This window comes from Haliotis cracherodii, unplaced genomic scaffold, assembly GCF_022045235.1.
Source record: "Haliotis cracherodii isolate W230 unplaced genomic scaffold, xgHalCrac1.p SCAF_11, whole genome shotgun sequence".
NCBI lineage: Eukaryota > Metazoa > Mollusca > Gastropoda > Lepetellida > Haliotidae > Haliotis > Haliotis cracherodii.
Window position 1 is genome coordinate 18,868,270 of NW_027266266.1, and position 15,560 is coordinate 18,883,829.

Sequence of the window (15,560 nt, forward strand, 5' to 3'; positions counted from 1 at the left end):
ACTCGCTGAGGGTGTGAACGATAGCCAATCAAAACACAGTATTTCAAGGTTAGGAAAAGACAACTCATGAGTAAATCTTTCCATGTAATTTCAAGTTATAATCGTAAAAATCAGTTCAAATCCTTACATCTCAACTACGGCATGTATTTTTCATTTCAAGGCCACAATTATGATTCTTTGTTTTTTAATTTGTTTTGATAAGATTCCGTTTTGATAAGATTGAATATCGTTCAAAACGTAGATATTAAGTTTATGAATAAAAGTCTAGTGTCTACAAAATAAAAGCCACAAAAGTATTTTCATAATCACAGTTAATCTTTGCTGACGCCACTTTCTGTACAAGAGTCATAATCAGTTTCAATGATAAGGACAAAGCTACGGGAATAATTGAAAACAGAAATGTCCTCACTGACCTACTCCTTGTGTTCCATAGTAACCCATGAGTAAGCGACATAGAAAAGCACGTCACATTTCCACAATCTTGTGTACTCTTCCAGTGAAGGATTAGAAAGTATTGTCTGAAAGTGAAACGCTAGCTTAATGTAATCAACGTCACCACGTATTCATAAATTGACACAGATAATTAACCTTCATCAGAATAGTGTTGCTTTTAATTACCTGATTCAATATACTAGGATTGCAAATTGGCCCAACTCCAACACCATTTTAATTGCTTATTGGCGCTCATTGGCGTTAACTGGTAATCTCTCATTACTTTGACGCACCACCAGTTAGCTTAAAACAATACATTCCATGGTTGAGTGAACAGCAAGTCAACTGACCTTTACCTCAAAAACAACAACAACAACAACAACAACAGCAAACGATTATTTCACTTCAAGGTACTAGCTAGGACATGTTGAAGCTATAAGTGAAGATATATGATGTGACAATGGAATGAGGCAGACGAGCGTCAGCTATGCGTGTAACTGCAATACAATCATACATTTGATTAAAGATCTTCAGGATTTCTTTTCCAAACTGTGCTAGTTTTTAGTGTTCTAATAAACTTTCAGTATTTAGTAGCATATCATATTATTTTACACAAATAATACATTATACATAACATCAAACAAATAATACATTATACATAACATCACACAAATAATACATTATACAAAACATTATACACAACATTACACAAATAATACATTAAACACAACATTACACAAATAACACATTATACACAACATTACACAAATAATACACTATACACAACATTACACAAATAACACATTATACATAACATTACACAAATAATACATTATACATAACATTAGACAAATAATACATTATACACAACATTACACAAATAATACATTAAACACAACATTACACAAATAACACATTAAACACAACATTACACAAATAACACATTATACACAACATTACACAAATAACACATTAAACACAACATTACACAAATAATACATTAAACACAACATTACACAAATAATACATTAAACACAACATTACACAAATAACACATTAAACACAACATTACACAAATAACACATTATACACAACATTACACAAATAACACATTAAACACAACATTACACAAATAATACATTAAACACAACATTACACAAATAATACATTAAACACAACATTACACAAATAACACATTATACACAACATTACACAAATAACACATTATACACAACATAACACAAATAATACATTATACACAACATTACACAAATAATACATTAAACATAACATAACACAAATAACACATTAAACACAACATTACACAAATAACACATTATACACAACATTACACAAATAATACATTATACACAACAGTACACAAATAATACATTAAACACAACATTACACAAATAATACATTAAACACAACATTACACAAATAACACATTAAACACAACATTACACAAATAACACATTATACACAACATTACACAAATAATACATTATACACAACAGTACACAAATAATACATTAAACACAACATTACACAAATAACACATTATACACAACATTACACAAATAATACATTATACACAACAGTACACAAATAACACATTATACATAACATTACACAAATAATACATTATACACAACAGTACCCAAATAATACATTATACATAACATTACAACAATTATACATAAAACATAACATTATACAAATAATACATTATACATAACATAACACAAATAATGCATTATACACAACATTACACAAATAATACATTATACACAACATTACACAAATAACACATTATACACAACATTACACAAATAATACATTATACACAACAGTACACAAATAATACATTAAACACAACATTACACAAATAACACATTATACACAACATTACACAAAAAATACACTATACACAACATTACACAAATAACACATTATACATAACATTACACAAATAATACATTATACACAACAGTACACAAATAATACATTATACATAACATTACAACAATTATACATAAAACATAACATTATACAAATAATACATTATACATAACATAACACAAATAATGCATTATACACAACATTACACAAATAATACATTATACACAACATTACACAAATAATACATTATACAATTTCGTTTGTTTATTAAAAGTTATCTTAGACTAATATGTCAACATTCTTTGTTTGATTAAATCAGTAATAGGGGTTCTTCCCAGTTATCCGTATAAAATACCCTAAGTATATATTTTCAGAAATCTATGTGAACCTTTTCTATCATATTTAGTTTGCCAAATCCCAAACTGTCGGAACCAGATGTTAATATAGGCACGCTTTATCAAATAGTAATAACTGTCAGTCTATTGGTAAGTCAAGATTACGTATTCTAATATATAAAGATTGAGCTGCTAACGACAGATTGTCTTCTAGGAAATTTCCAGTTCGTTTCCAAATACTTATATTGATCTACTTCTTCAACATCATCCCCTGTCCTAAACACATTATTGTTCTTTATTGATCCAAATACAACCACCTTAGTTTTATCAATATTAATATTCAACCTCCATTGTTTAAATATTTATTAAAAAAATATTCATATTATTTTGAAGATCACAGTCGTTTTCTGCAAGTATAATAGTATCATCTGCGTACATCAAAACAATAATATTGTTACAGATTCTAACTACTTCATCTTCCGATATAAGATCAATGCTTTTACACATTTTCTGTTGTAAATATTCTTCAAGGCCGCAGTTTAACATGAATACCCCACTCAGACATAGCATACAGATTCCGAACTCACCACTCCTTGTTTGAGCCTCTTAATGCCGAGCGCTAGCATACAGCAAAACAATAATATTTTTACAGATTCTAACTACTTCATTTTCCGATATAACAACAATGCGATTACACATTTTTCTGTTGTAAATATTCTTCACGGCCGCAGTTTAACATGAATGCCCCACTCAGACATAGCATACAGATTCCGAATGACCCGTCCTTGTTTGAGCCTCTTAATGCCGAGCACCAGGCATTAACGTCATTTAATATGACGCGACCAGGGATTAAACCCCGCACCATCCGCTCTCCGGGTGGACGTTCTACCACTAGACCACGTTGGCGGTCGTTTATTATAAACAAACACCGGGTTGGCAATTGAAGTTATTTATTTCAAAGTATCCTATTATGATTTTCCTTAACTTTACCTCAAGGCTTCTTGTGGGTCTTCCTTGCACACCAAGGTTCAGAGTTTTCTCCACAGGTCTTGGCAGGAGTGAAAGAAGCAGCCTTTGATCTCAATGGCAAGTTTGTTTGTTGTTTAACGCCACACTCAGCAGTATTACAGCTATATGACGGCGGTCTGAAAATAATCGAGACTGGACCAGACAGTGATTGACATTGAGCATCGATCTACGCATCGATCTACGCAATTGGGATACGATGACATACATCAACCAAGTCAGCGATCTTGATCACCTCATCCCGTTAGTCGCCTCTTATGACAAGCATTGTCGCCTCTTACGACAAGCAGGGTTGGCTGAAGGCCTATTCTACCCCGGGTCTTCACAGGTGCAGGGGCAAGTGTTTGTTGAGACGTGCTAAGACGTGATATGTTTTACTTTCGTTAATCCAGCCACGCTTACCAACTGTGGTCACGTCGAAGACCCGGGTTCGATTCCCGACATGGGTACAATGTGTGAAGCCCATTTCTGGTGTCCCCCGCCGTGATATTGCTGGAATATTGCAGAAAGCGGCGTAAAACCATACTCACTCACTCACTCACTTACCAACTGTACCATCATTTTATTTCCTTGTTTGATTGTATTGACAACAGGAAAGAAGATTCAATATGGCCATTATGGCGGCCTTTGACAACGTCCAGGGCCCCGTTCCACAAAGCAATCTTAGCGCTACGACTGTCGTAAGTCAGTGTTAAAAAATCACCTTAGCGCTAAGATCGTTTTGTGGACCGGGCCCTGGACGTTGCTGAGTTTATGACGACTCTATATCTGTACATACTTCCAACTTGTCCAACACCTTTTGGGGCGGTCGGGTAGCCTAGTGGTTAAAGCGTTCGTTCGTCACGCCGAAGACCCGGGTTCGATTCCCGACATGGGTACAATGTGTGAAGCCCATTTCTGGTGTCCCCCGCCGTGATATTGCTGGAATATTGCTAAAAGCGGCGTAAAACCATACTCACTCACTCACTCCAGCACGTTTTGTTTCTGCTATATCTGCATCCAGGCGTAATGGTTGGCAGGACAGTGGAATATCATATCTATATAAATAATAATTTACAATATTGACAACTATAAATATATTACATTTATATGATAACTTTAGTTTATGAAGTCACATTTTTAAATAAATCAGTTGCATTTAATGAGTCAAGTACTTGACATATACACTATTTACAGAATTTAAAATATCAGGTATATAAAGCTTATCAAGTCTCATTCACTGGTACTTTGTCCACAGTCTTTGTCTACTAGCATGTGCGTGTGTGTCTCCCATCTGTCTCCCAGTATTAAATGCATGAAACTTACGTTCGTGTCTCTTTAAATATTTGTCCCAAGTCTTAGTCTGCATGCATGTATGTGTATCTCTCTGAAGCACTGCCCCCAGTCCCACACCCAAGTCTTAGTCTGCATGCATGTATGTGTATCTCTCTGAAGCACCGCCCCCAGTCCCACACCCAAGTCTTAGTCTGCATGCATGTATGTGTATCTCTCTGAAGCACCGCCCCCAGTCCCACACCCAAGTCTTAGTCTGCATGCATGTATGTGTATCTCTCTGAAGCACTGCCCCCAGTCCCACACCCAAGTCTTTGTCTGCATGCATGTATGTGTATCTCTCTGAAGCACTGCCCTCAGTCCCACACCCAAGTCTTAGTCTGCATGCATGTATGTGTATCTCTCTGAAGCACTGCCCCCAGTCCCACCCCCAAGTCTTAGTCTGCATGCATGTATGTGTATCTCTCTGAAGCACTGCCCCCAGTCCCACACCCAAGTCTTAGTCTGTATGCATGTATGTGTATCTCTCTGAAGCACTGCCCCCAGTCCCACCCCCAAGTCTTAGTCTGCAGGCTTGTATGTGTATCTCTCTGAAGCACTGCCCCCAGTCCCACACCCAAGTCTTAGTCTGCATGCATGTATGTGTATCTCTCTGAAGCACTGCCCCCAGTCCCACACCCAAGTCTTAGTCTGCATGCATGTATGTGTATCTCTCCGAAGCACTGCCCCCAGTCCCACACCCAAGTCTTAGTCTGCATGCATGAATGTGTATCTCTCTGAAGCACTGCCCCCAGTCCCACACCCAAGTCTTAATCTGTACTTTGATGTCTATATGTCTCTCTAAGCACGTCCTACATTACCAGACCGCATGTAGGTATTCGCGTTTCTCATTTTCGTTGTCCCCATTTCTTGGTCTTCATAAACATGTATGTCGGTGTCTCTATAAATATTTGTCCCTAAGTCTTAGTCTGTATGTACGTAAGTGTGTCCCTCTAACTCTGAACCCAGTCTGCATGTATCTCTTTAAATATTTGTCTAAAATCTGCATGCTAAGTTTTGTCTCCCAGTCTCAGTCTGCACCCGTGTCTACCTCAGCCCCTATCTCCCAGTCTTAGTCTGCACCCGTGTCTACCTCATACCCTGTCTCCCAGTCTCAGTCTGCACCTGTGTCTACCTCAGCCCCTGTCTCCCAGTCTTAGTCTGCACCTGTGTCTACCTCAGCCCCTGTCTCCCAGTCTCAGTCTGCACCTGTGTCTACCTCAGCCCCTGTCTCCCAGTCTTAGTCTGCACCTGTGTCTACCCCAGCCCCTGTCTCCTAGTCTCAGTCTGCACCCGTGTCTACCTCAGCCCCTGTCTCCTAGTCTCAGTCTGCACCTGTGTCTACCTCAGCCCCTGTCTCCTAGTCTCAGTCTGCACCCGTGTCTACCCCAGCCCCTGTCTCCCAGTCTTAGTCTGCACCCGTGTCTACCTCAACCCCTGTCTCCCTGTCTTAGTCTGCACCCGTGTCTACCCCAGCCCCTGTCTCCCAGTCTTAGTCTGCACCTGTGTCTACCTCAGCCCCTGTCTCCCAGTCTCAGTCTGCACCTGTGTCTACCTCAGCCCCTGTCTCCCAGTCTTAGTCTGCACCCGTGTCTACCCCAGCCCCTGTCTCCCAGTCTTAGTCTGCACCTCAGTGTCTACCTCAGCCCCTGTTTCCCAGTCTTAGTCTGCACCCGTGTCTACCCCAGCCCCTGTCTCCCAGTCTTAGTCTGCACCTGTGTCTACCTCAGCCCCTGTCTCCCAGTCTCAGTCTGCACCTGTGTCTACCTCAGCCCCTGTCTCCCAGTCTTAGTCTGCACCTGTGTCTACCTCAGCCCCTGTCTCCCAGTCTTAGTCTGCACCTGTGTCTACCTCAGCCCCTGTCTCCCAGTCTCAGTCTGCACCTGTGTCTACCCCAGCCCCTGTCTCCCAGTCTTAGTCTGCACCTGTGTCTACCTCAGCCCCTGTCTCCCAGTCTCAGTCTGCACCTGTGTCTACCCCAGCCCCTGTCTCCCAGTCTTAGTCTGCACCCGTGTCTACCTCAGCCCCTGTCTCCCTGTCTTAGTCTGCACCCGTGTCTACCCCAGCCCCTGTCTCCCAGTCTTAGTCTGCACCTGTGTCTACCTCAGCCCCTGTCTCCTAGTCTCAGTCTGCACCCGTGTCTACCTCAGACCCTGTCTCCCAGTCTCAGTCTGCACCCGTGTCTACCCCAGCCCCTGTCTCCCAGTCTTAGTCTGCACCTCCGTGTCTACCTCAGCCCCTATCTCCCAGTCTTAGTCTGCACCCGTGTCTACCTCATACCCTGTCTCCCAGTCTCAGTCTGCACCTCCGTGTCTACCCCAGCCCCTGTCTCCCAGTCTTAGTCTGCACCCGTGTCTACCTCAGCCCCTGTCTCCCAGTCTTAGTCTGCACCTCCGTGTCTACCTCAGCCCCTGTCTCCCAGTCTCAGTCTGCACCTGTGTCTACCTCAGCCCCTGTCTCCCAGTCTTAGTCTGCACCTCCGTGTCTACCTCAGCCCCTGTCTCCCAGTCTTAGTCTGCACCCGTGTCTACCTCAGCCCCTGTCTCCCAGTCTCAGTCTGCACCTCCGTGTCTACCTCAGCCCCTGTCTCCCAGTCTCAGTCTGCACCTCCGTGTCTACCCCAGCCCCTGTCTCCCACTCTTAGTCTGCACCGCCGTGTCTACCTCAGCCCCTGTCTCCCAGTCTTAGTCTGCACCTCAGTGTCTACCTCAACCCCTGTCTCCCAGTCTTAGTCTGCACTGCCGTGTCTACCCCAGCCCCTGTCTCCCAGTCTTAGTCTGCACCGCCGTGTCTACCTCTGCCCCTGTCTCTCAGTCTTAGTCTGCACCCGTGTCTACCTCAGCCCCTGTCTCCCAGTCCTAGTCTGCACCGCCGTGTCTACCTCAGCCCCTGTCTCCCACTCTTAGTCTGCACCGCCGTGTCTACCACAGCCCCTGTCTCCTAGTCTCAGTCTGCACCCGTGTCTACCTCAGCCCCTGTCTCCCAGTCTTAGTCTGCACCCGTGTCTACCCCAGCCCCTGTCTCCCAGTCTTAGTCTGCACCCGTGTCTACCTCAGCCCCTGTCTCCCAGTCTTAGTCTGCACCGTGTCTACCTCAGCCCCATCTCCCAGTCTTAGTCTGCAACCGTGTCTACCTCAGCCCCTGTCACCCAGTCTTAGTCTGCACCCGTGCCTCCCTCAGCCCCTGTCTCCCAGTCTTAGTCTGCACCCGTGTCTACCCCAGCCCCTGTCTCCCAGTCTTAGTCTGCACCTGTGTCTACCTCAGCCCCTGTCTCCCAGTCTTAGTCTGCACCCGTGTCTACCTCAGCCCCTGTTTCCCAGTCTTAGTCTGCACCTGTGTCTACCTCAGCCCCTGTCTCCCAGTCTTAGTCTGCACCTCAGTGTCTTCCTCAGCCGCAGAGCTACCCGCGGATCAGTCTGAATGTCTACACCATACTTCGCCTGTCTCTCAAAGCATGTATGTGCATGTATGAATTTCCAAGCCCTATAAGTACTATGTGTTTACCAGGCAGTGTTATGTGATGGCGTTTTTGTCGGGTTTAACCGAGTTTCAATGTTGACTCTCAGCCATCTTATGTTCAAACAGACGTTGTAACTCACATGCGTAGAATCAAGGGGGCGTCAGATAGTGCGAGATAAGCCACGGCATAACTGGGCCAATGTTCATTGACGCTGTACTCTACGTGGATCGTCCTTCGCTCCAGATCGAGCATATTCGTACACACCAGGAAAAACCCAGATAGTGGGTTAAGGTAACCCAAAGATAATGTGCGGAATACGTGGATGCACGATAGGTTACCTCGACCCCTCCACACCCCAGCCCTTCACCAAACCAGGCTCTAACTTCGGCTTTTAACCAAAGCAGGCTCTAACTTCGGCTTTTAACCAAACCAGACTCCAACTTCGGCTTTTAACCAAACCAGGCTTTAACTTCGGCTTTTAACCAAACCAGGCTTTAACTTCGGCTTTTAACCAAACCAGACTCTAACTTCGGCTTTTAACCAAACCAGGCTCTAACTTCGGCTTTTAACCAAACCAGGCTCTAACTTCGGCTTTTAACCAAACCAGGCTCGAACTTCGGCTTCTAACTACTCACACTGTTGTATTCCTGTTTGGACAATGCCAATGCCAATGTGGGGGAGACAATTGAGACACGGTTGTGTCTGGATATGTTGTGTGTCTGTTGGAATAATGTTGAATCTCTGTTGGGACAATGCTCTGTTTCTGTTGGGACAATGCTCTGTTTCTGTTGGGACAATGCTCTGTTTCTGTTGGGACAATGCTCTGTTTCTGTTGGGACGATGCTCTGATTCTGTTGGGACAATGCTTTGTTTCTGTTGGGACAATGCTCTGTTTCTGTTGGGACAATGTACTATATGTGCGGACACTGCTGTTTTTCTATGGGACAGTGTGTGTTTCTATTCTCTTTTATTATATTTAGTGTTTATAGCAACTGCAATGTTCCCCCTGGTGTTTTTTAAACTGTTCATGCATGTTCACTTTGATAACTTACGTATGGTGTTATCACTGATCTCTTTAAATGTATGTTCACTTTGTAAACATAATTCAAGAGTTTTACTACTGCAGCAAAAATACAGTGTGTTTATACATTTTCATACACCACGAGGTTTGACAAAATGTCTCTATTCAGACACTGTTGTGTTTCTGTTGGGACAATATAATGTTTCTGTACCTCACTTGTTGTGCTTCGTTTGGGACACTGTTGTGCTTCAGGTAGGACACTGTTGTGCTTCGGTTGGGACACTCTGCTGAACACTGTTGTTCCTCTGTTGGGACACTGTTGGGACACTGTTGTTCCTCTATTGGGACACTGTTGTGGCTCTATTGGGACTCTGTTGTTCCTCTATTGGGACACTGTTATGGCTCTATTGGGACAATGGTGTTCCTCTGTCGGGACACTGTTATGGCTCTGTTGGAGATTGTTGTCTCTATTGGGACACTGTTGTTCCTCTGTCGGGACACTGTTATGGCTCTGTTTGGAGATTGTTGTCTCTATTGGGACACTGTTGTTCCTCTGTTGGGACACTGTTATGGCTCTGTTTGGAGATTGCTGTCTCTATTGGGACACTGCTGTGACTCTGTTTGGAGATTGTTGTCTCTATTGGGACACTGTTGGGACTCTGTTTGGAGATTGTTGTCTCTATTGGGACACTGTTGTGTCACTGTTGGGACACTGTTGTTCCTCTATTGGGGCACTGTTGTGGCTCTCTTGGAACACTGTTGTGGCTCGGTTCGGACGCTATTGTGCCTCTGTTGGGAGTCTGTTATGGTTCTATTGGGACACTGTTGTGGCTCCGTTCGGACACTGTTGTGTCTTTGTTGGACAATGTTGTTCCTCGGTTCGGACACTGTTGGGACACTGTTGTGTCTCTATAGGGACACCGTTGTGGCTCTGTTGGGACACTGTTGTTCCTCTATTGGGACACTGTGGTTCCTCTATTGGGACACTGTTGGGACTCTGTTTGGAGATTGTTGTCTCTATTGAGACTCTGTTGTGTCACTGTTGGGACACTGTTGTGTCTCTATTGGGACGCTGTTGTGTCTCTATTGGGACACTGTTGTGTCTCTGCTGGGACACTGTTGTGTCTCTATTGGGACACTGTTGAGACGCTGATGTTGTACATACTTTTGGGTTTCAATATATGTTAGGTCCCAAAGTAGTGCTGTGTTTTTTTGGCTACTTGTGACGTCAATGCTGGGGTCGCAATAGCAAGGTGTTTGGCTTCGTGGGGTCTTCACATTACAGAGACACCAAACTGGACACCTAGTCGATAGTGTATTCTCTTGATTCGGTTACTATTCTAGACAAAGAAACAATTTTGTAATGTATAAATTGATTGGCCCTTTGCGGCATAAATCCCCAGAACAGTTAAATCATATTACGTTTGATGCGAAGCAGTGGCTATAACATGGCTTGCTGGTTCACTTTGTCGACTTTGTGAACAGCATACGAGTGTTTAACTACTCAAACATATATCCATATGTTTATACATTTCCATACGCCAAATTGTATGTCCACAGTGAGTATTTGATTGTTGTCTTACGCGTATCCGACAATACTCATGCTATATGAAGGGGTAGTCTAGTAATAATCTTGCTTGGACCAGGCAAACCAGTGGTCGATAACATGAGCTTCGATCCATACCGTTAGGACACACAATCAACCAGACATTGCAACAACTCGGTCCTTATTAGTCGGTAAGGGTAACTCTCTACTCACTACTGGTGTTACCTGAGGCATATAACGCATATCTAAGTATGTGTGCATGTTATTATTGCAGCAAATATAAATACAATACATACGTTATGACAGCGTTTGTCACAAACACATGTTAAGGTAATTCAATGCACATAGATTAGTGGAACATTCACGGTGATGTGAGGTGAAATGGAGATTAACGTCTTTTTCACGATTATTTCATTTTTATAGCGGTGTGCGTCCGTTTCTTTGTTTGTTTGTTTGTGTGTGTGTGTGTGTGTGTGTGTGTGTGTGTGTGTGTGTGTGTGTGTGTGTGTGTGTGTGTGTGTGTGTGTGTGTGTTTGTTTGTTTGTGTTTGTTTGTTTGTTTGTTTGTTTGTTTGTTTGTGTTTGTTTGTTTGTTTGTTTGTGTTTGTTTGTGTTTGTTTGTTTGTTTGTTTATGTGTGTTTGTGTGCGTGCGTGTGTGTGAGCAGAGCAAGTTGAGAGCCTTAAGGTCCAGCACATAAAAAAAACCTGTAGGCCAGGGGGAAAACTGCAGGCCCAAACATTTTATCTGAAGCAGGGAGACATACTCAATCGAAAATGCAAAACACAACCAGTCAACCAGAAGATTTTTCTGCTATCCCAGAGGAAATTATCAGCTTGTAAAACAACTTTGCGACGACAGGTCATTTGATAGGTCTAATCCTACTATTTATAAATAATCATGGTCATCCAATTACTGAAATGATGGTAAATAAATAAAGAACAAACATGTCGGCCTCGGGCCTTCGGGCCGATGTCTGTCTCGAAAACAGGCGGGCAGGGTATCCAAAACACCAACCTTCTGCTCTATCCACTGGACCACGTAGGCGGTCGGTACATGAATATATATAGTTAGAATCGTTTTCATGAATAATTCTACATTGTTGTATATTGAATGAAGGACTCCTTTGCGTATCAAGTGTAATAAGACCCAGGTTCACGTGTATGGGGGCTTGCCATTGCATCAGACAAACGAGAAGAATGTGAACCTCAACAGCGTTTATATACATAGAAATTGTATAAGGTCTATTATTTCGCTCTGCATACGACCACCTGTCTGTTTCTGTTAGGAGTCTAATGTCCCTATTATAATAGATAAGGAATTCCATATTGCGATTTGGAGATTTTCCCAGTATGCTTTTTTTGTCACGATGTAAAAGGTATTGTCCCAGTCACCACTGAATCTGTCATACAACACAACGGGACGTACATTTTTATCAAATATTTATGCTTGCAATCTATAGGGATGTATATGAAATACATATTACTGTGTACAGTGAATACGCTGGCGGATCTTGGGTGTGTGCGTCATGTATTCAAACTGATCATTGAGATCCGCCACGGCATGAACAGGTGTCCTCCCATTAAAAAAAAAAAATACTCACGGAAATGAAAAAAAAATGTTTTATCGACCTCAGATCTTAAATTATTGCAGTTAATATGCAAAATATGTATATATTCAAACAACTAAATTAGTACTAATTGGGCCGTGGCACAAATACAGCGTATCAAATGTTTTTATGCCTTTTTACACGTAAAAGAGTGTAAAAATGTGAATAAAACAGACTATTGTGAAACAGGGCATAACCAGGTGTGAGTAGATCAAGGTGACCTATGACACCTTGACGACAGGTGAGAACAGGTGCGTAATGCCTATAGTCTGTTTCTGCTATGTAAATTTGGACTTAGTTTTATTTTTGAATGTTGAAAGTGCCGACAAATTACCTCCCGTAAAGTACATTTTGTATTGTTCACTGAGATCAAACTAGCAAATCCAGACTAGTACTTTTCGAGAAGTTTTGTTATTTCGTATTTACAGCTACGTAACACTTTGTGTCGATTTTTAAATTGAGAAAAACAGGGTTTTTTTCATTTCCGTGAGTACTTTAGTTAGACTGCCAGTTGTTAGACACCTTAAAATAACAACTTTTCTGGTTGAGTGCACAACAAAGTGCAATGCTGTTACCTTGATTGATAATGGAATGACCCATAGCTAAACATCAAGATATAACAAAACAAAAAGACGTGTTAAGTAGGATGTACTTATTTTATAAACGTTCATAAAATCAAGATCAACATCTGAGAGATTCTTTGGGAGAGCAGGCATGGTGTAGCGGCGCTGTCTGTAAAGGGCACTGTCTGGAGAAGGAAGGCAGAAGGGGCATCTCGTTGTCATCTTCTTGTGCTAGCTGGTCATTGTAGAGGGTGTGCATCTTGGTTGTTTCTTCACGGGCGCGGTTTCGAAGTGTGTTGAGGAACTTGTGTTTGTTGACATGTTCTGGTGGATGGTTGTGCTCAGTCTGGTTCCGGAGGAAGTCGTCACTTGTTATGCATCTACCAGTGCAGGTCTTGATAACACACCTCCAGTGGGTGCTGGTCTGTCTTTCTCGATTTCGGTTGTAGAGATATCCATCCAGAAGAATCTGAGGAGTGCCTCTCTGTGACATAATATATTCCACTTTCCTTAACCCAGCCATTCTGATAATGCTACCAGATCATGAACACATTGCTGCAATTGTTTCGTGCACACATGCCCGAGCCTCAACCCCCGATACGGACTGCAGACTAACTGCAGAATTGACAATTTACACTTGGTTGCACATCACCAACCTCTCAATGTCAAATTCTGCATATCATTTTACCCCGTAAAGACCGGGATCAGAATTGGTCTTCAGCAACCCATGCTTGCCATAAAAGGCCACTATGCTTGTCGAAAGAGTGACTAAAGCGATCGGGTGGTCAGGCTCGCTGGTATGGTTGATGTATGTTATTATTTACTCAGTGTGGAAGGGAAAGGAAGTATTATGCGTGAATTATTTTTACCCCAATACCCAGTAAAACAGCATCAAGCGACAATTGTCTATCCTGACGAGGTGTTTGTTGTGATGGTTTGTAGTGACAGTTAAATATATAAATGGCTAACCATATGTGAAATATCACCATAGTTACTGTAATTTTTCTATTAGCAATAAATGATATCATCACAACAACTTTTGCTGTTGGGTGTGTGTTCGGGGGATAAGCTGTCAGACACTCCACGGGCGACCCTCGTCCCTGTCCCATACATTAAAATCACGATGTGTCAAATTGGGACAGTGTCCGGGTCAGCCAGAAAGTCAAAGCTTTATTCTTTTCAACCATTACATGATTATCTTTTTCACTCATACAAACTCTTACACTCAAATCGGGGCGGTCGGGTAGCCCAGTGGTTAAGGCGTTCGATCGTCACGCCGAAGACCCGGGTTCGATTCCCAACATGGGTACAATGTATGAAGCCCATTTGTGGTGCCCCCGCCGTGATATTGCTGGAATATTGCTAAAAGCGGCGTAAAACATACTCACTCACTCAATTGCACTCAAATCTTTAATGTTTATATTATAACCAATTTTGCAGCACTTTTAAGTGTTGAAAAATATAATGCATACGTGATATGACTCAACATCGGTGACTATTCTAGTCAAGGAATCGATGTTAAAATGTAATGCTATAGCAGCTGATGCTGACGGATGATATCCTGAATAATGAAATATACTGTATATCCAGTAAGTCTAAAGATCTTTTTGTTGAGGGTGGTCGGGTAGCCTAGTGGTTAAAGCGTTCGCTCGTCACGCTGAAGACCCGGGTTCGATTCCCGACATGGGTACAATGTGTGAAGCCCATTTCTGGTGTCCCCGCTGTTATATTGCTGGAATATTGCTAAAAGCGGCGTAAAACCAAACTCACTCACTCTTTTTGTTGATGAATGGTATATATTTAATGTGTGGGATTCCTACACGGATGTATAGAATGCATTCATCGTAACATATTTCAATAAGTGTTCCACACTTCATAATTTCATGTCTAGCATGCAAAGCAACAGCACTGATAAGTCATGTGAATGGGAACACTCAAATGCATGCTTAATTTATATGCACGTGAACAACATAACAGGTGTGTATGGCCGGAGGCCTTCTACTGAATAAATTTTATCAGTCGATGTGTCGAATAGACAACAGGACGCATATTAACAGACATGGACTCCTGAATTGCCAGAATATTCACAATTTGTTACACGCAGAGTTCATAAATTCGAGGGGGCAAGGGTGCTCCCGTAAGTCGGTGTGCAGAGTTCCGTCCCTTGGTCGAGCCAGAAACCTATGATTGTGGGTTCGGTTCGCCCTGATTATGTTTCTAGGTTTGTCAGTCCCATACCCGTGCTCGTAGGTTTCACCAAAGTGGTAAACGTCTAAGACCTGCATCACTTCGGGCTTTCCTCCCACATTAAGCTGACACGCCGTGATAAAACTGGAATACTGTTAAAAGCGACGTCA

General features: G+C 42.3%; 1 pseudogene; it reads left to right on the forward strand.

The window, feature by feature from the left end:
* Positions 1-4,312: 4,312 nt before the first annotated feature.
* On the forward strand, positions 4,313-6,586 carry LOC139454905 (threonine-rich protein-like; annotated as a pseudogene).
* The last annotated feature ends 8,974 nt before the right edge of the window (positions 6,587-15,560 follow it).